Source organism: Acinonyx jubatus, chromosome C2, assembly GCF_027475565.1.
Source record: "Acinonyx jubatus isolate Ajub_Pintada_27869175 chromosome C2, VMU_Ajub_asm_v1.0, whole genome shotgun sequence".
Lineage (NCBI taxonomy): Eukaryota > Metazoa > Chordata > Mammalia > Carnivora > Felidae > Acinonyx > Acinonyx jubatus.
Window position 1 is genome coordinate 2,984,193 of NC_069384.1, and position 21,543 is coordinate 3,005,735.

At 60.7% G+C, this 21,543-nt stretch overlaps 1 long non-coding RNA gene across 3 annotated transcripts; it reads right to left on the minus strand.

Annotated features, from left to right (window-relative positions):
- Nucleotides 1–555: 555 nt before the first annotated feature.
- On the minus strand, nucleotides 556–20,827 carry LOC113594345 (uncharacterized). Of its 3 annotated transcripts, none has more exons than XR_008297493.1 (4): nucleotides 20,010–20,827; nucleotides 2,954–3,074; nucleotides 2,295–2,363; nucleotides 556–1,962 (listed from the first exon to the last, which is right to left on the minus strand). It is a non-coding gene; the product is annotated as an uncharacterized LOC113594345 (long non-coding RNA). The 3 variants fall into 3 exon arrangements; XR_008297492.1 differs by having other exon boundaries at nucleotides 20,014–20,819; XR_008297494.1 differs by lacking the exon at nucleotides 20,010–20,827 and adding an exon at nucleotides 5,054–8,193.
- Between the last annotated feature and the right edge of the window lie 716 nt (nucleotides 20,828–21,543).

The following is a 21,543-nucleotide window of genomic DNA, read 5'->3' on the forward strand; positions in this document are numbered from 1 at the left end:
TTGGAGCCCAGAGAGCCTCCTGGAAGACCGAGCTATCGCTGCTGGATGTACGGCATCCAGGCTTCTCCTCGGGTGCCCACCTGGTTGGAGGCCAGGGTGGGGTCCCTCGGTGGATCGTCGATGGGCTCAGCGTGTCCCCGACAGAAGACAGTGCCTGACCCTGTCCACGCTCGTGCGGACGGTACTTGCCCGTCAGTCGGTGGAGAGGTGACAGTGAGCACGTGTGCCTGCCCCCAACACCCCCTCCAGATTTGCCTCCTCCACTTCTGCAAGAAAAGCCCTAATTCTGTTCGACCAGGCCAGGCCACCGGCCATAGGAGTTTCGGCTGGCATTCTTCTCTAGAGGAGCTGGTCCGGGGCCGAGCGTCTGCACTTCATTCAGGCAGCTTCGCTGGAGCCTCCACACAGCCCCCACCTGGAGCAGACAGGCCCCCAGACACCCTGGCCGGGGTTGAGCCTCAGTGTCTCTGCTCGTCGCGGCCGCCCACGACTGAGCCTCGGGTCCACCCACTTATCTCTCAGGTCCCCGCGGAGGCTGGAGCAGCCTGTAGGGCAGACGTTTCCGGAGCCCCCACTTAATGGCAACAGCTTCAGCTCGTCCTCAGAAAGCCACCGACACGGGCAGCCCTGGTGACTCCCGGGGTGTGACAGTCCCCTGGAATGCGGGTGAAATACAGCCAGCACAGGCCACACCTGGGCGACCGTCAGTGGGGACTGAACCACGGGCCACATCCCGCAGCGCACACCCCGTGGTTCCTAAAGGGAGGGAGACACCTTACTATCCATTGTGGATTAAATCGTGCGTTCCCCACGGGAAGACACGGCCACGTCCTCACCCCTGGGACCTGCGACTGTGACTTATTTGGCAATAGGGTCACTGCAGATATAATTAGTTAAGATGAGGTCAGACCGGAATAGGGTGGGCCCTAAATCCAATGCTTGGTGTCCCTATAAGAAGAGGAGAGGACATGCAGAGACACGGGGACAATCAGCCACGGGTGGCAGAGGCTGAGGTCAGAGGGACCCGTCCTCAAACCCAGGAACTCCAAGGATGGCCAGCAACACCAGAAGCCGGGAGAGAGCCAAGGAACACATTGTCCCCCAGATCTTTCAGAGGAAGCACACCCTGCTGACATCTTGATTTAGAGCTTCTGGCCCCCAGAACCGCGAGAGAATAAACTCCCGTGCTTTAAGCCTCACAGTCTGCGGGACTTTGTCACAGACACTCTAGGAAACTAATAAACCGTAATTTACGTCCAGCACATAATGGACGTAATTTATGGCTCTGGGAGGCAGCCCCGGGAAGGACTGGAACCCCTGTTCTTCCCTCCCCGATAGACAATCCCAAACCCCCTGACAGGTACAGAGCTTGGAGCACTCATCCGCTCACACATGGAGACCTGAGCGAGCCCGCACCACCCTGGGGCTGGACCCCAGGCCCCCGTCGCCTGGGGCTGGGACAGCTCTGTCCTAAAGGACGAGTTCTCCCTCTTCCTGCTGGTCAGCCGTGAGAATTCACCCGAGATCCTTTTAAGGGTCACTGCCCAGGGGGGCCTTCTCTGCCCCTTCCCACCCCGGTGACCCTCCCTCCTCTCCGTGAGACACCAGCCCACCCTGGCACTTCTCTCTCACCCAGACCAGGTGCCCTGGGGCGTCCACGGGGCCAGGAGTGACTCTCAGGCACGGGTCTGCATGCGCTGTGTAGTGGGCCAGGTGGGCAGCCGGAGGAGGCAGCCACCTTATAGACACGGCGGGAGGCTCGCCTGCCCCTCCCCCTCTCCCCGCCCCCCACTCCTACCGGGGGCGCCACCAAAGCTGGGCCTCAGCATTCCCTGCACTTAAAGGAGTCGGGGAGACATCGCTTGCGTACCCGTGTTTGCGATGGGCTGCCTTCCTTCCCCGCCAGCTCTGGGATCCCAGCGGAAGTCACAGCCGTTGACCCTGGCACTTGTCACTGGGGACCTGGAGTAAAATTGTGCACGTCAGGACCAGAGGAGACTCCCGGGTTCTTAGCAAGGACGGGCTGCGGGACTCTGGGTGAGGGGAGGGGGCAGGAGGGGCAGATGTGTCCAGTCCCCTGAGCACCAGAACCCTCCCAGCACAGCAAAGCCCCCTAGCTCTCCTGCTGGGGCTGCGGGATTCCTGCCCAAATGGACATTGAGTTTCTTTTCTTCTGAAGGGAGGTGGGGGCTGGGCTTTTTCAGCGTCTCCTGCCCCCCCACCGCCACCGTGGTCCAGAAAGGGGACAGGACTCCCTGGGGGGGAAAGGAGGGATAACGCGAGGAGCCCAGGACCTCGGCAGGAGCTCCACAGCGCGACAATGACAACGGATGTGAGTGGAGAGTCATGACGGCTGCTGGAGTCTGTGTGCGTCATCGAGAGCAGGCGGATGGAGGGAGGAGAGTAAGAATATCCACTCAGGAGGTGGGAGGGAGAGCCCGGCGGGGGTGGGGGGGGACACTCTCTTCCTCTTGCCTGGAGAGAGCTGCCACCAGCAGGCACAGGGTGTCCTTGGGGCTGGAGGGAAGGGTGGAAGATGCCCCAGGACCCGGCGGAGCCTCGTGCCCTGGCGGGTCCTTCCCCACACACGCACCGGGACCCCCACCCACATTTCATGCTTGCAAACGGGAGTCCAGGCTGCTCAGTGGAGCTGAGCGCCCCCCCAGCAGAGGCCAGACCCTCTCCGTGAGTCTTCTGGGCCACATGGGGTCTGCCCCGCCACCTGGCCTCACCCTCACTCACCGGCCTGCAGCCCCGCTGACCCAGCTCACGTCCCACTGGACACCCGTTCGGCCCTCCGCTCAGAGGGAGTCCCAGAGCACCACATCGCTCTGTCTCTCTCAGACCCAGAAGTGTCCCCCGTCCCCGGGTCCCCTGTCCCCCGACCCAGAAGTGCCACACCCCACCCTCGTCCGTCGCCGTCCTCCGCCCTGCGCTGGCCCGCCGTTCCTACCTGACTCTGTGTGCTGGCTGGCGGTCTCCCTTGCTGGGACCTGGGTCCCATGAGGTCGGAGACGGTGGCAGTCCCTGGCATAGCCCCGGTACCAGGCACACGGCGGGCCTCGAGACGGTTTCTTGAAGGGACAAGTGAGTGAGCGGATGAATGAATGAGCCTCCGCTGAAGTCCTTGCAGGCCTAAGAAGTCCATCCCCGGTCCCCGCGAGCCCCGCTCCCTGTCGGCCCGGCACAGAACTGTCTCTGTCACTCCGGGGGGCCCCTCTGCGCCTAGAAAGGGGTGGGAGGCCGACAACGTCAGAGTGCCCAGAACACCCACAGCTTTGTCCTGTGAGAACTGCATCCAGTAGCAGGGGTGAGGCCAGAGGGGCCCACAGGTGACCCACACCGCCCATACCCTACAGCCCTAAGGCCACAGGCAGCACCCTTGGCAAGGACGTGGCGGCTTGTGGTCGGCGCTGGCCACGGGCCGTGTGGACGGCAGAGGGAGGATCCCTCACGGAAGCGCCTAGACGACAGAACATATGCCGGTGGCGGCCACAGGGCACACGGGGGAGATGCCCTGTGAGGCTCCAAGGGCCACACACCTCTAACTCCTCCCCTTCACACCCATCTGCCAAGCTAGGGACACAGACAACCAGAAGAGACAACATTCCTGAGAACATGTTTTCTACAGCTCCTTGGGAACAGGCACTCGATGGCGGCTGAGGCGCCAGACGCAAACCCGGGGACCTGCTGCGGGAGAAAGCCGCTGCTCACGGTGACGTAGCAGACACCCCGGAAGCCCGGGGTTATTTCCATAATTCAGACTTTTACTACTGCGACCGGCCTTGTCCTCCACTTAGCCAGAATCAGCGGCGTGCACTCATCTGGGCACATGCACCTCACCAATGGGCCCTTTGCCAGAATTTGTACAAATGACCCTGTTTTACGTCATCGCTTCATTGTTCGTGGCTTATCTTTCCTGATTCTTCGCAAAGCCTGCCAGCAGCAATGCGATGCGAGGAGAGTTGTTCTCAGACACTTTTGCAGCATCCTCTGGCTTTTTATTTGCCAAAGGGAGTGCAGCCCCAGCTTCCGAGTTCCAGTAGAGGTGTGGGCTAGGCCATTACTCCCACTGCCCTTTCTCTTCCCCCTCTTAGCTACGGGGCCCCGCCTTGGTCCGGGCCCACTCCCCCCACGTGGCCACACTGCGTGAGCGCAGGAGACTGGCAAGGCCCTGGGAGTAGCCGGCCCTGCAGCCAGGGACCCCCCTCTCCTGCTGGGGCGGGGGGGCGGGGCTCCGCGAAAGGGGTGGGGCCAGGTGCAGGGAGGGGGCTCCAAGGAGGGGGCGGGACTCCACCCAGGGAGGCAGGGCTCCGTGCAGAGGACCAGGCTCTGCGCAGTGGGCGGGGGTCTGATGAGGAGGCGTGGCTCCGCGCAAAGGGCGTGGCTCGGCGGAGGGGTGTGGCTCCGTGCGGAGGGCGGGGCTCAGCACTGGGGCCGCGGTTTGGCGGAGGGGGCGGGGCTCCACGGGGGGGCGGGGCTCTGCAGAGTCTGGGAGACTCTCAGCAGAGGGCGAGACCCCGTACAGAGGGTAGGGCTCTGCGGAGCGGCCAAGGCCCCACACAGAGGCCAGGGCACTGTACAGAGGGTGGCAGGGCTCATGAGTACTCTGATGCCTTTTGCAGACTCTTCTCAAGCCACCGCATGGCCAGGGCATCCCCTTCACTGCTCCCAAGAGCAGGGACAACCCCCTTTCCACTCAGCAGCTGATGGAAAAGGCACACGGTTTCTCTAGGGGCTCCTGGGCCAGGGGACTTAAGTGACCAGGCCATGTGGACATCGCAGACTCACAGACAAAGACAGCAGCCACTGACCACACACACTGGTGGGAAAGAACACGCCCCTTTGTCTGCCCTCGCTGTTAAGGCCCTGAAACATGTCATCCATGGTAGCACTTAGTAACTGACTTCTACACAAATCCAAGTAAAATCCGCTGACAGAGGCACCAGATTAATTCTGTCCCCGAAACAAGCCAACCAGTGACACACGAGGCAACTGGAAGCAGGACCCTGGGACATCCCCTGACCCTGGATCTCTGACCACTGAGACTCACCAGGAGTCTGCTGACCCCGCAGCTATGGGGTGATGGTGTGGACCGGTGATATCCGGGGCTCCATGGAACAGAACCACACGTGTATTTTTAAAACAGATACCGTTGTATTTCTCAATAGCGGCAAAATGTGCTAATACTTACTTTCCTAAAATACATTTTTAAAAACACATAGGAAAAGTTCTAAGCATCTCAGGTGCCCTTAAGAAATGGAGTGCCACACTTTAAAACGCCAGAAAGCCCCCTGAGAAAACCCACTGGTAGCAACACATTCTTTCTGAGCACCTGAGTATCAGTGCCCTGAGGCTGCCAGAACAGAGCCGCGCAGGCCGGGTGTCTTAAATGAGAGAAACTCGTTGCCTCCCAGTGCTAGAGGCTGGAGGTCCGAGATCCTGGCGTGAGCAGGGCTGCTTCCTCCTGAGACCTCTCTCTCGGGTGGGTGGATGTTGGCTTTACCCGTGTCTTCACATGGTCTCTCTCTGTGTATGTCTGTCCCGAATTCTTGTAAGAACACCAACCAGGTCGGACTGTACCTTCAACCGATGACCTCGTTGTACCTTTATCACCTCTGTAAAGGCCATACTGCCACATTCAGAGGCTGGAGGTCAGGGCTTCACCGTATGATTTGGAGGAGGCACAACTCAGCCTACGGACCCCTCTTGGCTCTATCGTGTCAAAGCTTTGCACACGTCAGTCTGTGCGATCCTCACATGCCCTTTGGGGTGGGAAATCTCCGAATCCCCATTTACAGAGGGAGACACTGAAGCGGTGGGTATTGAGTCAGCTTTTCCAACTGAAGGTCAGGTTGCTGCCGTCTGTTCAATAACGATTTTGCCCATGACGCGAATAACTGACACATCTCTGCAACGCTGTTCCAAACAGACTGCCCGCGAGACACTGACTGTGAGTGCTGGGGCTCACTCCTGGTGAGCCAGGGGAAGGACTAACGATTGCAAACCATGAGCCGGGCCTGCCCCGTGCATCTGATCCCAACACACAGAAGCAGGAGCCAAAGGCATGTGCAGGAGTGCCCCAGACGGGCTGCTCTGTGTTTCACTCCTGCGTCGCTCACACAGCCCCAGGCCTTCCAGCCTGGTTTCTGGGACCCCCCCACCCCAACAGTGTTGATAGAAACCTCAAGAAGAGTTTCAGAATGCTCCAGGGGCACCTGGGTGCCTCAGCCGGCTGAGTGTCCGACTCTTGATTTCGGCTCGGGTCACGATCTCCCGGTTCGTGGGATGGAGTCCTGTGTCGGGCCCTGTGCTGGGTGTGGAGCCTGCTTGGGAGTGATTCTCTCTTCCTCTCTGCCCCTCCCCCTCTAGCTTATGCACACATGCACCTGCATGGACACGTGTTCTCTCTCCCTCAAAATAAATAAATAAACATTTAAAAAGAAAAGGATTCTCCAGGGGCGCCTGGGTGGCTCCGTCCGTTAAGCATCCAGCTTCGGCTCAGGGCATGATCTCTCAGTTCATGGGTTCAAGCCCCACATCAGGCTCTGTGCTGACAGCTCGGATTCTGGGTCTCTGTCTCTCTCTGCCCCTCCCCCCCGCTCACACTATGTCTCTCTCACTCTCTCTCAAAAATAAATAAACATTTAAAAAAATTTTTTAATAAAAAAAAAGAAAAGAATCCTCCAGATAAAATGCTCCCCTGTTTGGGGGAGTGTGGGGGTCAGGAATGACAGGTAGCCTGTCAAAATCATAATTTGACTCCTCAAAGGTTGGCCCGTTTCCCAAACTGACCAGCCAGGGAACACCAGGTTCGGGAAATGTCACACCCGTGCAAATTATAATTGACTGCTGGAAACAATGGTCTGCAAAAAAATGATCAAAATTAGGTCAGATACAGTAATGTACATTTGGGGATCAATAAGAGAGAAACACAAGCACATATATGTGACTGCACGTATATGCACGCGCGCGCGCACACACACACACACACAGGTTACCCAGCTCCTCCAATGCCTGGTTTGAGCGTGGGCCACAGAGGTCGGGCAGGTCCCGTCACCACTGCGGAGATGGTAGGTTTGGGGCGAGGCCACGACCAGCAAGCTAAAGGCACTAAGACCCAGACAGGCTGTCGTGCGTCTGCGAGGAGAGGCTCCCAGCTGCCAGAGCGGTGCTGGGTGGGCTCAGGGGAGGGACCCGGGGGGCCGGTGGCCCTGGCGGGCTGGCAGGCATGCGCGGGCAGAGACCACAGTCCAGCTGCTACACGGGGTAGGTCTGCCGAGGCTGCAGGTGTGAGCAGGCCTCGGCAGCTGGCCTGAGGGGGGAAAGGGACAACGTCAAGGGGCATTCACTTCCACCAACCCGCAGAAGCAGCCGGAGATGCACCGCCCTCGCCAGCCCCCGGGGCCGGGGCCGACCCGTGTTTGCGCGGGAAAGGCTCCAGGAGGCGTGGCCTGCCGGGGCACAGGCATTTCTGGTGGAATGAGAGTCTGGGTGCGGTCAAATCCCCAAATCCGTCACGCAAATAAGTGACTCACCTCATCAATTGTTCAGAGATGGAACCAGAACTGGGTGAGGAACGCCCCCAAAGCAGGCACCTGCTGGAAGGTTCTTCCTGCCAGTGCAGAGTCCATCTCCCAGTGAGGGGGACCCGGGAGCTGGGCCGAGCCAGGAGCCAGAGCTCTGCCCCAGCCGTGTGGGTCACCTCCAGGGAGGAGTCTGTCCCTGGACCTGACTCTACTCCAGCATATGCTCTTATGCAGCGTTAATGTGATGGCAGCTGACGGACGGGCCTGTGTTCAGGTCACCCGCCCTCGAGACCCCACGTCCACCGAGAGCGCTGGAAGGCTCTGTGGAGCCGCAGCCCTTGGGGTCTGTTCCATAGGGGCTGTGTCAGGCTGAGGACCGCCCACATTATAAGAAGTGCCCCAGGTGAAGTCCAGGGCATTCTACGGCTCTCCCTGTGTTGGCTTTTGTTTCCCCAGAGACAAAATCCTGTTCCCTTCCTAACGAGTCCTCTTAAGACAGAAAAGGCAGGCAAATTCACTTGCCTTATCGGTCTGCCGTAACATGCCCCAAGTCCGAAAGCCTTCCGGTGTCAGCAGCCGTATCTGAAACCCCAAGTCGGAAAACAGCGCCAGCCACTGAAAACCCGATGCCGAGTGACAGGCTTTCCTGGGGGGTGGCCCCCGGCCGCCCCACTCCGAGGGAGGGTGCTGTGCCGCAGACGTCGGGGGGGCTCTGTTCAGTGCGAGGGGACGGCACCTTTAGCGCCTCATCCCAGCTTCCGCACGTACAGGTTGTCAGGCTAAAAACAGCAGCGGCGTGCAGCCCACACTGGGCAGGCCCCCCCTGCCGCTGTCTCTGCCTGCTGGTTTGCTTCAGATGACGAGTCCACACAGCGCCGCTCCTGCACTCAGGGCCCCCAGGCGCACGCCCACACGCGGCCGGGCATGTGCACACCCGGGCAGGCACGTAGCGTGAGAGGGCCACGGGGCCCTTGTGCGAAGGCAGCCCGGCCCGGGAGATCCAAGGCAGTGCTCCAAGGGGCCTCTGGAATGCACATCCGCAGGGCAGTGACGGGGACCAGCTTCCTGTGGGACGCACGCTGTGGGCCTCTCCTCTCCTTGGGGACAGCCGGGCCTCTGAACGGGAATGCAGGACGTGCTGGCGTTTCTCCCGCTGAAAGAGCTCTGTGGGAGCAGGCTCGCAGGACCCCGGACGTGTGAGGGGTCGGGGAGGCGGGGCCAGGAAGGGACTTGGTCTTAGGCAGCCTCGGGGGCCAGCCCTGTCTCCCCTAAGGAAAGGGTCAAGCCCCCCCCCTGTCGCCTGCACCCGGCCAGCCATGCAGCTCTTCTGGCCCCTTCCCTGCCTCACCAGCCGCAAGATCCCACAGGCTCCCAGGGCCTCAGTTTCTGCACCTGCACAATGGGATGGTTCCGGCAGCCCTCCAGGACATAGGAAAGCATACAAAGCTTCAGGGAGGTGGAAGGCTGACAAATGCCTGTCTCTGGGGAAGATAGGGTGATATGCAAATCTACCCCCGTCCTACTGCCGAATGCTCCCTCCCTGCCAACCCTCAGCTGCCCGTTGCAAGCCTCGCGCCCAGGCCCTGAGCCCGCATGTCTGGCGGCCAAGGGCATATGGAACCAGTGAACGAGGAGGTAAGCGGACCGCCGTCCAAGGAGGGTGACACGGCCCCGGCCCCCAAAGGCTCAGCCACGTGTGCCTAGACTTTGAATGTCTGGGACCCCGAAGCCATTTTGGACCTTAAGGTGACACCCAAATGGTGAACCAGGACGGGGTAGCAGCCAGACAGCACAAGCCAGCCCCAACATCCTTGAACGCCACACCAGGCTGCCTGCTTCCACGTTTCTTTGATAGGAGAGAATAATAAACTTCTCTCTCATTTTTTTTAAGAATGTGTTTCCAGGCTGTCAGCTCCGTGACAGTTTGGTCTGAATATCCCGTCACCACATGCCCGTGCCCCACATGCAGGCAGCGTCACAGGCGTGCCTGTTGGCTCCCGACAGTTCGAAGCAGATGGGCCGTGGGCTGCGGCTCAGCCCTCCTGGCCGCCTCCCCGCGGGCTGTCACCGCCTCGCATGCCCAGCGGTGTGTGTGTGTGTGTGTGTGTGTGTGTGTGTGTGTGTAAACGTCCCAGAAGGCCTGATTCCCAGTGACTCAGGGCTCCGGGATCCCACTTTCCTTGTGAAACCGTCATCCACCTGACCTTGGGCCAAAAGTAAATATATTTCAAGAGTTTAAGTAAAAACTCCTTCCAGCGCAATAGAATTGTGGGAAAGAAGTACTTTTTAAAACAACAATAAACAGAGCTTAAGTGGGTGCAGCGTCAGGGTCCCCAGGAGGCAAGCTTGAGGAGGAAGGAAAGGGGCCCGGCCAGGCTGGCTTGCTTCCCCGGCCACCGTTGGAAGGGGGCTAGGCTTCTGGGGCACGCCAGCCCAAGGGTCCTGTGTCCGGACTCTGGCCGCGGGGGTCCTGAGCCTGGGGAGGAGCCTGCGGTCACCAGGACGGAGCCCAGCACCTGGGAAACAGAAGGGGTGGCCTCGCATCACGCACAGCCTGAGCCCCAGTGCCCGCAGAATGTGGGAGCCGCGGGCGGGCCTGGGCACCGAGCGCCCCTCCTCACTGCTGGCCTCGGGAGAGGCGGGAGGCCTGGGCCAAAGCTGGAGGCGAGGCAGAACAACCTGCTGCCGTTGCCCTCCCAGCGGGGGGCGCAGGGTGCCGCCTTGGTAAGCCTGCTTTCCCTGCACGGTTGGCTGCAGCCCACGCAGGGCCGGGAGCGGTCCGAAACGGGGTGTGTGCATTGCCGTGCACTGGTCCGTGGCGGTCGTGGTGAGCGTGTGTGCATGGGGGAGCGTGCGTGTGTCTGTGCCCGCTTCTTCCCAAAGACAGGCTGTCTTGCACCTGCCCGGCCCTCTGCGGCCGGCCGACCTGTGCACAGCTGTGGGTAGCGGCCTGGCCCCCCTCAGCCCCACAGCTTTTGGGCAGCGGCCTCAAAGCCCCTCCGGGCGCAGCCCCAGGGGTCCCAGTTCCACTGATCAGATGTGGCCCCGTGGAACCAGAACTCTCCCATTCTAAATCTGCCAAAGCTCATTTCTTGTGCTTTTCCAAAAAGAGCTGCCAGTTTTCCCAAAACTCCCGGGGGGGGGGGGGGATTTCTACCCCCTTGGTGGATGGCCAAGACCAGGTTCCTAAGGAGCAGTCGGGCCAACCCCGGAGATCACGGTGAGAAGCCCAGAGCCCGTGCACAGGGCTCCCGCTGCCTCTCCCCTCCTCCCGTGGCCCTTCCTCCCGCACGTCTGAGCGCCATGTGCGCTCAGCTCCGGCAAGGAAGGCTGGGGTCACTGAGCAGGCATGTGGCGGGAGCTGGGCCAGCTTCTCCCGGTGGCTCAGTCCCTCAGTCCCGTCCCCTCAGCCACGACGTCCAGAGCCGGCTCGGGAGCGGGCTGCCATCCAGGCGGAGGGAGACAGGGGCACGTACAGAGGTTGGAGCCCCACCCACACCTCTGCCGGAGTCCTGAGCGAAGGTCTGGGTGCAGGCCACCCTTTCAGCCCCACCCCAAGGCACCTCCTGGAAGTCATGACCCAGGCCCAAGGCCCAGGACAGAGGAGGTGTGAGAGCCCAAAGGAGAGGCCTGCCGCCAGGGCTTTGGTGGAATGAGCCCCGACGGCTGTCTTCCAGAGCAGCACAGGAGGCTGTGGCCAGTGATGGCCGCCGTGGGAAGGGACACCTGCAGGAATCCGTTTGCTGGCCACTTAGCAGGGCCTCTCCAAGGGGTGCTCGGCGGGGATGGTGAACGCGGGAGGCAGAGACGGGGGAATGGGACGCGACGTTTCGGGATTATTGGGACCGGCTCCAGCCCATCACACTCTTTGAACCCCCACCCCCGCTCCCGAATACAGAAAATGCAGTTCGGCGACTCTCGCAGTCAGTTCGGACACAGGAAGCACGGGCCATGGATGCGACGGCACAGGGAGGGCCGCGGGCGGGGGCAGGGTGGGTGTCCCTGCCAGCAGGCCGTGCCCTCCACCCCCATGGCTGATGGAGTCCTCCGACCTCAGGCGGCATTTGGGGGGTCCTCCGGGGACTCCGAGGGCAGCGGGGGGGGGGGGTGCTGAAATGGTCCCAACAGCCTGGATCCAGGCCCCTTGAGGAGCTGAGGCTGCATCTGACAGTCTGTGCTAATGACGTCGCTCGGGCTGTCTGAGCCCACAATGCCGACTGTGTGCTTAGAAAGGCGGGGCTCTGAGCCGGTGTCGCAGCCCGACCTGAAGGGCGCTCTGTGCCACCAGGATGGAAGGGCGTGTGACGCAGTGCTGGCGGCTCGGCCAAGGGCACACACTTACAAAAACAAATTGGAATTACACCCAAGGTCTGTGCACCTCGCCGTGTGTAAGTTACAACTCAAGTTTTATTTTTTTTATTTTTTTTAAGGTTTATTTTTGAGAGGGAGAGAGCAGACAACGGGCAGAGGGAGGGAGAGAGAGGATCCACAGCAGGCTCCCACGCCGTCAGCACAGAGCCCGACGTGGGGCTCGACCTCACGGACCGTGAGCATCATGACCTGGGCCGAGGCCAGGCGCCTAACCGACTGAGCCACCCAGGCGCCCCGCGACTCAAGTTTTAAAGAACAGCCCAGACCCTTCTGAAGAAGGAAAAAAGGAGGGGGCATCATCACACCCGCCGGAAAGGCTAATAGCAAAGCTGAAATCATCATAAAGTGGGGTATCGGCTCAGCGACAGACAGACTGACCAGTGAGCGCAGAAAGACGCCCCCACCTGTCGATGGATGTTAACCACGGGAAGCGGCATGACAGGGCGCCTGGGGAGGCGCTCGGTACACACGACCGACAACTAGATGCTTTCTTCACACCACGCACGGGAAGCCACTCCAGACGGACTAGGAAATGAAACGTAGAAAGTCAAAGTGTAAAACCTCTAGAAGAAGACGTAAGTGAGCATCCAGGTGACCCTGCGGCGGGAGAGGACCTCCCAGATAAGACACCAAGAACCATTCGCGTAAAAGACTGATACGTTCAGCGACATCAAAACCGTGGACATTTTTTAAATGTTTATTTATTTATTTTGAAAAAGAGAGAATGCAAGCAAGAGAGGGGGAGAGAGGACCCCAAGCAGGCTCTGAGCTGTCAGCACAGAGGCTGTGCTCACACCGTGAGATCATGACCTGAGCTCAAGAGTCAGAGGCTCAGGGGCACCTGGCTGGCTCAGTCGGTTGAGCATCCGACTTCAGCTCAGGTCACGATCTCACGGTTCATGGGTTCGAGCCCCGCGACGGGCTCTGTGCTGACCGCTCGGAGCCTGGAGCCTGCTTCGGATTCTGTGTCTCCCTCTCTCTCTGCCCCTCCCCTGCTCCACTCTGTCGCTCTCAAAAATAAAGAAACATTAAAGAAAATTCTTTCAAAGACAGGCAAGGGATGAACAGCATAGAGGACTTTTAAGGCAGTGAAACTACTCTGTACGATACCATCGCCGTGGACACGCGACATCACACGTTCTCCCAAACCCACGCAACGCACGACACCGCGAGTGGACAGGATGCAAACTGCAGACTTCGGGGCATGGCGATGTGTTGGCTCAGGTTCATCGACTGTGACAAAGGCACCGCTCTGGTGGGAGTTGACGGTGGGAGAGACTGAGCTTGTGTGTGGGCAGGGGGACACGGGAACTCTCTACGCCATCCCCTCAATTGTTCTGTGAACACAAAGCTTCTCTAAAAAACAGTTGATTACAAAAAAAAACATTTTTTTAAGAGAGGGGGTTGGGGAGAAAACTCAGAAGGAAGAGGGGCTATTAAACACATCCCATGGTTTTTGGCATGACCGGCCAGCGTCTGTCACTCGAATCTCCTAAGTCACAGTGATGTCTGCGTCCGAGGACCCAGCCACACCAGGAAGCCTGCCCACTGCAGAAAATGGTACCTGTGGATATGCACAGCTTGTCCTCAGCACCAAATGACAGAGAACGTGGACACACGCGCCCCAAGTGGCCACACCCTGAATCACATTGGTTGTCACCGTCCTGTGCCTCAGCTGCTCAGGAGGGCTGCCCTTGCGCCTGCCCTCACACCAGGCAGACACCCTCCCAGCGGGGCCGCTTCACTCCCAACAAACCTGGGTCTTGGGGGAACAACTGGAACCTGGGCTTAATTCCCAGACCCACCACCCTCCAGCTTTGCAGTCGGGGCCTCCCCGGAGGCTGGCAGGGCAGGGATGAAGGAGTGAAGGAGTGAAACCCCTCTGGCCACTGTCACCGGGACAAGCGGACTTGTTGGAACCCCCTGGACAGGTCTGGAAGCCTCAGGTGGTGGGGGGCAGCAGGCGGCCCAGGGAGCCCGGGGCTGTGGTGCCTCCCACCCACGGGCCCTACATGGATGGCCTAGGGAGGTGGAGAAGACTGTTTCCAAGAGCCATTCCTAACGGGCTCACCTCTCAGAGCCACAGAGGAGGAGGGCTTGGTGGCGTCTGGTGAGAGCCCCCCTCTGTGGGGTAGGAGCAGGGTCAAGGGCCAGGAAGACTCAGGCACGCCCCTCGAACACGGCGGGGCTGACCCGAAGCACCTTTTCTCCAGAAAACGGCCCCCACGGCGTCATCCACCTCACAACTGGATTCTAGAAGCGGCCGTGTGGCCGGTCACCACCGCCCTGCCGGCTTCCCGAGGGCCCGCTGCTCGCAGGGAGGGTCCACGCCCAGCCCCCAGCGGCAGCCTGCTGGCCTTGCCCGTGTCCGGCAAGGCCTGGGACCCCAGGACCAGCAGGTCGAGTGACCTCATTTAACGGCAGGGTCCCCACACCCACTCCTAACCCCAGGGCCCCCTGGGCCCCGGAAAAAGCCCAGGGGAGGGTCCTGGGGGCTCCGCGGACACATTCACAACAGCTCCTGGGACTGCACTTTCTTGCTCCTGCGTCCACTGCTCGGGGGCCCGGGGGGTGGGCACCGAACGACAGTGCTCTCTCGGTGGGAGGACGAGGGAGAGCGTGCCGTGGAAACGTGGACGCTGCCCACGCCGCCAGCAAGGGTGAATTTGCCCCGTCCTGGCAGAGGCTCTGGCGCTCTCGGCAGCCCCTGGCCCCCTGGACACTCACGCGGCCCGTGAGGACGTCCCGAGTCCCCGCGGCAGGGTGAGGAGGCCAGACAGGTCGCCCCGCTCACGGCCGAGCCGCCCCGCCGTGGCTGCTGTGCCTCAGGGCCACGGCCACCTTCAGGTTGTGTGGCCTTGTGCCGTGGCGCGTTTCACAACCTCCCTGCACGCTTCCTAAACGCTGGGAGCAGTGGCTGCAGCACTGGCCCAGCTGGCGTGGTCGGGGTTCCGGGAGACAAGGCGCACAGAAGTGCACCGGAGCCCCCCGACCGCTCTCCGGGGCACTGCCGTCACCAGGCCGCTCTTGTCACGCGCTCCCGAGCAGGAGCAAGGTGGACAGGAGGCGGGCCCCTCGGCTCCCGTGGGTCGACGGCAGCGAGGACCCTGGCAGAAGGGCAGGCCGGTGTCGGGGGAGGACGGCTGGGTGGCAGGTGAGCCGGAAAACTCGGTCATGCACGAAAGCGAGCGGACAGAAGCCAGATGTCTCCCTCTCCCTCTCTCTCTCTCTGCACCCGGCGTGTGGATCCGCCCCTTCCTCGCCTTTGGAGATCAGAGAAAGGCACGGCTCGCCTGGTTGCTGCTTGGGAGCCGGGAGCGGGCAGGGAGCTGCGGGGCAGGGGAGCCGGCTTCGAAAAGCGCCTTCGGGGGGCAGGCAAGTCCACTAGTGGGAGGCGTCTTCTGCAGAAAACGGAGCCTCTCAGAGTTTGACACTCAGGGTCGCGAGATGAGTCTTTTTGTGCGAATGCCGTGGCTCCCGGCCTGGGCGTGCGCCCTCCCTGGGCGGACCCTGCGCGGAGGACAGCTGGAAACCGCGACGCGACGGGTCGCACCGGGAGGACGTCGCCCGCCTCCGGACCAGGGCCGGCAAGGAAGTCCCGGCTTCCCGTCACCCCACCGCCGGTGCGGCCGCCTGACCGGGAGAGGAAGGATGACCCTAACCCCCAAGGCCAACACCGGAAAACGTGCTCGCCCTCAACCTGCCTGAGGTTATGGAAGACCCTCCCAGGGCATCCGGAAGCATCTTCCTCTGGGCTACACACGGGTCAGAGAGAGGCTGGCGGGAATCGGCCACGCGCCAAGGGGAGGGCATCAGGACCACTGTGTCCTCTCCAGGTACGGTTTCTGTGAACGTGGCCCGGACTCAGCAAATGAATCGCTGCCTTAATAGCCGGGGGAAGTGTCAGCACCCAGAGCTTTAGACCCTGGTCCAATCATTCCTGGAAACCGGGCAAATGCCCCGTATACGTGGGCCTCGTTAGCCAACCTTGAACTCCTATGTGACGTTACGTTTTTAAGAACCTTGCCATATCAACTTCCGTTTCATTACCTACTGCTCAACGACGAATGACCCCCAAACCCAGTGACTTAGAATAAAAACCAACCACGCGCTATGCTTTGCAGCTCTGTGGTTTGCTCTGGGGGTTCTTCTGCTCTCCCAGGTATCCCGGGGGGGAGGGGTGGCGGAAAGGTCCGTGCACGCACGTGGCCACAAGTTGGAACTGGCTGGAGGCCCTGGTTCTCCTCCGCCTGGGGCTCCCCTCGTGGCTGCACGGCCGGCCTCACAGGAGGGCAGCCGGGTTCCAGAAGCAGGCAGCAGAGGCTCCAGTTTAAGGCCCGGGCTTGGAGGCCTCAGGACGTCCTTTCCGCCGCATTCCCCAGGTCAAAGCCAGCAGTGAGGACGCCCGAATTCGAGGCGACGGGACTTCGGCTCTACCTCTTGGCTTGGGAGCAGCTCATGTGCATGAAGGGGGGAACCAGAGCCCCGTCTTTGCGGACCAGCTGCTACAGTCACGTCAGCCTGTGTCCCTGCACGATGACCTTTCCCCGCTGTCCAGAGCCAGCTTGCAAGGTCAGAGGATAGAGTCTTGGAGACAGTCTCGAGCACATCCCCGCCTCCTGGTGCCCCAGGAGCTGGGCCGGTGCTGGCGAGACGACACGCCCTCGGGGTTCTTCCGGGAGCCCCAGGGCCTTTGTTCTTCTCTGCAGCCGCCTCCACGGGCCAGGTGGTCTGGGATCTGTACGTCATGTCCTTCTCCCTTCTCGTCACCGATTCCGGGGAGCCCCCTTCCCCACCAACAGCCCTCCCCAAGGAAAGCCTTGGCAAAGCCCTCGGTCAGTGGGAAGCTACCTGGTGGGGACAGAGGGGGAGACCAAAGGTGACCTCCGGGCCGGCCCTCTCCACTCCGCGGTGGGAAACCGGCCCAGTGCTCCACCTCCCTCCCTGCCCCCCTGCAGCCAAGCCAAGCACCCCTTCCCCCCGGGAAGGGGCCCAGTGCTGCTCCTGAGAGCTGGCCTGCCCCCCACCCCCGCATGTGGCCACACGTGCCAGCCTCAGGGTTTGGGGCTCAGCTCAGGAGGGAAGGGGGTGGGCGGCTCCCAGATGCCCGTGGTACTGTGGTCTAGAGAGCGGCCTTGCAGAAGTCCGAAGCAGGGAGTCCAGAATATAACGGAATGGCCACCACGGTGGAAAGCGGTACCTAGACATTGCAAATGTATGCGGCACTCAGCCACAAGCCACTTAGCTCCTAGGGAGTTTTTAATCTCAGCAGGATATCAGAGCTGGGTGCAAAGAGCGTCCACGCGGTCGTCCACACTCTGTCCAGCGGTGAACGGGGAAGGGGGCTCGGTGCCACTGGAATAAGCCGATGGTTAGAAAGAAGTGTGCCCCAGACAGGACCACACACAGCCGGCCCTCCAGCCCCCGGGGCACTGAGCTATCACGCGTGCTCTAGACCCCCGCCAGGCACGGCCCCAGCGAGCGGGCACCTTCCCTGAACCTACCCCCGGGTCCCGCCAGGGCCGCGTGTGCAGTCGGACCTCGCACTGCTTCCTCCCGGCACCCGTCAGCTCGTGATAGACGTGCCCATCTGGGGATCTGCTTCTTGTCGGTGACCCAGCACCGGGCCAGCCACGCGCCGTGCAGCTGACACACGGACGTCGTCACTGAATGGATCCACACTCAGGCACACCGTGTACCACGGGTCACTTACGTGAACTGTTGGTGCACCTGCTGGAAGGTTCTTCAGCCATTTAAAGTGGTGGCCACGTAACGGGAGGAAATGCTCATGAGGTCGTGTAACAGGAAACAAGTGTGTCGTGAAACCGGGTGTGCAGGTCGATCCCGAGGGATCTGAGCATTAAAAACTGGACTTGGGGGGACAGTGGTGGCTGGAGGGTCACCCCCAGCGCCCTGGGCCCGAGGAGCTGGCAAAGGGCCCTCCTGGGCTGACTTGCCGCCTCCTGGCAGGTGACAGCGCGCACGTGTTTCCGTCCGCAGTGGGGGGAGGGGGGGGACTCTTGAGGGACACTCTGTCTCCCAGCTGTGGGCCTCCCACGAAGGGCACGCCCGCCCAGGGAAGCCCAGAGTGGGCGCCTTCTCCTATACTTCTGTGCCCCCTGGGGCGAGTTCTGGGAGAAGCCGGTCCTTTCCAGCCACAGCGCCCTGATCTCCAGCTGGGTCGAGGCTCCAGATTCGGCACACCCTCTCTCCCAGCAGCCCCTGCACCACGCCAGCTCAGAGCTCGAGCCCCGGGAGAGGTGGCCCCTTCCCTGGGGGGTCCACACACCAGCCCCGGGGCCCTCCCCTCAATGCCCACCTGTAAATGCAGGCAATGGGTGGTCTGCCTCCTGGTGGGGACCTGCCTCGTGCTGGGGCACTTGCCACAGAAGGGCTGAGTCCTCTGTTCCTTAGAAATATCCCCACAGAGGGGGTGCCTGGGTGGCTCAGTCGGTTAAGCATCTGACTTTGGCTCAGAGTTTGGTTCATGAGTTCAAGCCCTGCGTCGGGCTCTGTGCTGTCAGCCCAGAGCCTGGAGCCTGCTTTGGATTCTGTGTCTCCCTCTCTCTCTACCCATCCCCTGCTTTCTCTCTCTCTCACTCTCTCTCACTCTCTCTCTCTTTCTCTCTCTCAAAATGAAATAAACATTTTAACAATTTTGAAAAGAGAAACGTCCCCAGCTGCGCCAGAAGCCCGAGCCCAGGGCCGGTTTCCACACCTGCTTCTGCTGCCCACAGCTCACGGCCCTTAGGAGCTTTTCTGTTCTGTGTGTTTTTAGTTGACGTATAATTTGCATACAGTAAGCTACACCCATTCAAACTGCAAATCTGTGTATCTGACAGATGTCTAAACCCGTAAAACCACCACCACAATCAAGATGTAGGACGGTCCCATCACCCCCAAAGTTCCCTTACACCCCCTTACAACCTGTTTCTTCCCACCCTAGTCTGCCCCAGGAAACTTTTCATTGGTGGGGGTAAGCACGGGTGTAAACTCTCTGGAGGCAATGAGGCAAATGCTGTCAGAACCTTCTGTGGCCACCTCTCCCCTTCAGCCTCACCGACTGCCCCTCCTGGAACACTGAAGCACGCCTCTGCCCCGGGGCCTTTGCACGTGCCATCCCCTTCTCCTGGATGGCTCTTCCTCCAGGTGGCTGCCTCCTCCCCTTCCCCCAGGTCCGTATTCAAGGAGGCCTTTCCCATCCCGTGTTATATGGTCCACACACCATCTCCCCTGCACTTTGCGTTATTTCCTGGCGTACCGAGTTTTACACATTTGCTCGCCCTTGGTGAGCTCTGGGTTTGCTGCTCGGAAACATCATTTCAGTTCCCCGCCTCTGTCACACAGGCAGGAGGGAGGGCGTGAGTGCCCCAGGCCAGCACACGTGGCATCCCCAGCGCCCACCGTGGGGCATTAAACAAACACAGCAGGGAGGGAGCAGCACAGAGCACCATGTTGGGGAGGGGGGTTGGGAGCAGAGAGGAGAGGAGTTTGGATTTTCCAGCGACAGCGTCACAGGCAGGGTCCCAGGGCACATACCGCCTTCCCGAGGTGAGGGACACTGTGTGGGGCAAAGTCAGACTCTGGGCTCAGATCCCAGCTTGGTGTGACCGGCAGTGACATACTCAACTTCTCTGTGCCTCAGTGTCCCCCTCCATAAAATGGAGATAATAACAGTGGCTCCTTTGTGGAGTTGCGCGAGGATCCAACGGTCCTAAGAGGTGACGGTCAAAAACCACCTGGTGGGTTGTCCGTGTTAGATAACCCAGGTGGGGGTGGGGGGTCATGAGACCATGAGGGGGTGGCCGGGAGCTCAGGAGTCACCCAAGAGGGGCGAGTAGGAGGCTGGAGCCCCACAAACCCACCTCCCTGGACCACCGTCAGTCACTCCACCCCTACTCAGCCTTCTCACCCTCCGCCTCCCTGCCCTGCATCCCCAAATGAGGGCAGATAGACAGGAGCAGGCTGGGGCTCTGGATCAACAGAGAACACGAAACACCCCCGACAGCAGAGAGCAGTTACCGACAGCGACGGCGGAGCTGTGGCCGAGGGACTGGATCGTGAGAGCGGATGTCCTGCCACCCAGGAAAGGGTGAGCTGGGAACGTACTCACGAGTGCACTCCACCAGCCACCGTCCTCTGCGGCCAGAATGAAACCCGCTGAATCGTCGTTCCCCTCAGTGGCCCCTAAGATCCCCGTTGACAGAAGCCAATCTACTTCCTAAGGAGCTTACACGGAGAATTCCCCTCCGGCCCTTTAAACACATTGAAACGTCAGTCTATTTTTACGGGGGTTATGTAACCATTCTCCCTCATTCATGGATGGTAAATGCTTCCCTATGAATGGTGTTTCTATTTAGGGCAGAGTTTACTCCTGTCCTGCCAGGAATAAGGGCTTGGCTCCCCTTTCAAAGGCTGAAGCCCCGGACTGAGGCCTCGGGGTCTCCGTGGGACAAAGCCGCAGCAATGTGACGTGGGCTCGGGGCGGAAGCTTCGTCTTGGCAGGGGTGGGTGTGTGGGGGTCTGCCAGCAGCCGGATGGCGGTGCGGCCGGAGGGAAGGCTTCAGGCCCTCCACACCCGGTCCACACTCGCTGTCAGGGTGAGGGCGCTTTTGCCTTGTGACCAGCACCAGCAGCCACAGCGCCGGCCAGGAAGGCTTACCCTGGCCCCGAGGCCTGAGGGTACATCTTAAAGACCCACCTTCACTTCTGTCCTCCTGAGTGTGGACATGAGGCTCTGGGTCAGGCAAGAGACAGACATCGATACGCTCAGACGTGACAGACGGACCTGACTCGCACTCGTGCGTGCGCGTGTGTGAGTTCGGTTCTAGGCAATTCCGGCATGCCGGCTGTAGCCGGCTCCATGGGACGACTGCGCCGTCCCACCCCAAGGGCCCCTCGTGCTGCCTCACCGGAGCCCCCCAGCTCCAAGCCCCTGGCAGCCGCTACACTCGCCCTTCCCTGGAATGGCCTCACCTCCGGAAGAGACAGAAACGGAGGTGCACCAACCCTGGCCTTCGAGACGGCTCTCCTCACCCCGGACAGCTCTGCGAGCGCCCAACAGGCTGCTGTGTGAGCGGTGGGCGCGGTCCGCCCGCTGGAGTGGCGCTCCGGGGCTGTTGATGGACGGACGGTGGTCAGCTCGGCCACTGCCCGGTGAAGGACATCGGGTCGTTTCCGGTGTGGGTGCTTAGGCGTTACAGCTGCTGTAAGCATCGTGTGCACGCTTTTGTGCGAACACAGCCTTCAGTCCTCGGGGTCGATGCAGACGTTTGCTTGTTTGTTTGTTTGTTTTTTATTTTTTTAATGTTTATTTATTTTTGAGAACGAGAGAGAGAGAGAATCCCAAGCAGGCTCCGAGCTGTCAGCACAGAACCCCTCTCGGGGCTTGAACTCACGAACCATGAGACCGTGACCTGGGCCGAAGTCGGACGCTCAACCGACTGAGCCCCCCCAGGCGCCCGTCTCAATTTCTCCTCTGATGGATGCGATTTCTGGGGTCAAGTCTGAAAACTCTCCCCCTTGGGCCCTGAAGATTTTCGGGGTTTTCCTAAAGGTTTGCACACTATGTCTCACATTTAACCTGCGACCCATTTGGAATTAATTTTCGTGTTCGGTGTGAGGCTTCGGTCAAGCCCGCGAA